Raw genomic sequence first — 1,335 nt, forward strand, 5'->3', positions numbered from 1 at the left:
CGCAGCAACTATCTGATTCTTATGATTATCGAATATTCCAGCATCATACACTTTCGGTAATTATCCTGACTGATCGCCCGACGCCTGTGCCCCCCTCGCTGGCGTCTCCTGCAGGAGGTCTTACCCCCCCCCCCCCCCGAATCCTCTCCCTTTTGGAAACACGGCCGCCGGAGACCCGCATTTCGGCCCCCCCCCCCCCGGGATTATCTAATTTCGCACGGGCGTCGTAATGACCAGGTCGAGGCGGGCGCGGCGGTCCGAGGGGCGGCGGCGAGATCAAAGTCCGGCCCCGTGATTGAATTCTTCACACAATCACCGCACAATAATGGCGCTCTGATGCGAAATTAGCGACGCTGCGGCCCCGTTCATTGTGCTGCGCCCTAACCCCCTCCTGCCGGCCACTCTGCATCCAGGGCCAAATGCGCTGACACTCTTCCTCAGATTCTCTCTGACACTCGCCCACTCCCTGAGCTGACACTTGCCCTGACACCTGTTCTGCGAAAGACCCAAGTGTGTGCGTAATCGGCGTGGTGATGCGGAAGGGATGTGGGGGTATATTTAAAGGACCCAACTGCAGATATGTGTGCGTATGTGTCTCCTTGCAATGCATGTGTTGCCATACCGCGGGTGACGAGGTATAGGCGACGGAGTGAGGATGATGAGATGACGAGCTAAGGATGATGAGGTGAGGGCAACGAGGTAAATGTGATGCGGTGAGGGTAACGAGTTTAGGGTGACGGGGTGAGGGTGACAAGGTGAGGGCGACCGCAAGGTGAGGTGGCACAGACTCCGGAGACACTAACGAGGGAACACAACTTTCACAATCCGGCTACAATCACCAACACCACCTGCCCCTTCCATCCTCTCCCCGCCTCTAAAGTCATAACCAGCGAAACCCTCCCTCATCACTAAAACCCGCCCTCGCCTCTGTCATCACACACTAGTGGTTTTGTTAATACACTCAAACCAGGCACTACATGCTATTTTTTTTTAGCATGATTAGCCTTGGTTAATCTAACTCTCCTCATCATAATCATCTAGAGCCTAATCATTACCGATTCAATTGATATATTAACCCCGGGCTGGTCTGCGGTTACCAATTAGGGCATCTGCTACTAGAAATTACTAGGAGGCATAACTTGTTAACTAAAATCGTCGTAACAAAACCAGTATGCTAGAGGCAGACAGGGTGGGGGTGGAGGGAAAAGAGGCGGTCAGGCCAACCCTAAGAAGTTTGATGTTCTCTTCAGACTGACGATGCTCAGGAAAATGATGGCGATGCGATAGACCGTGCTGTGAGGAGCGTGTTGGGCCTCGCCGTCGTAATTCGCCTCA

The sequence above is a fragment of the Penaeus monodon genome, chromosome 22 (genome assembly GCF_015228065.2).
Source record: "Penaeus monodon isolate SGIC_2016 chromosome 22, NSTDA_Pmon_1, whole genome shotgun sequence".
Classification (NCBI taxonomy): Eukaryota; Metazoa; Arthropoda; class Malacostraca; order Decapoda; family Penaeidae; genus Penaeus; species Penaeus monodon.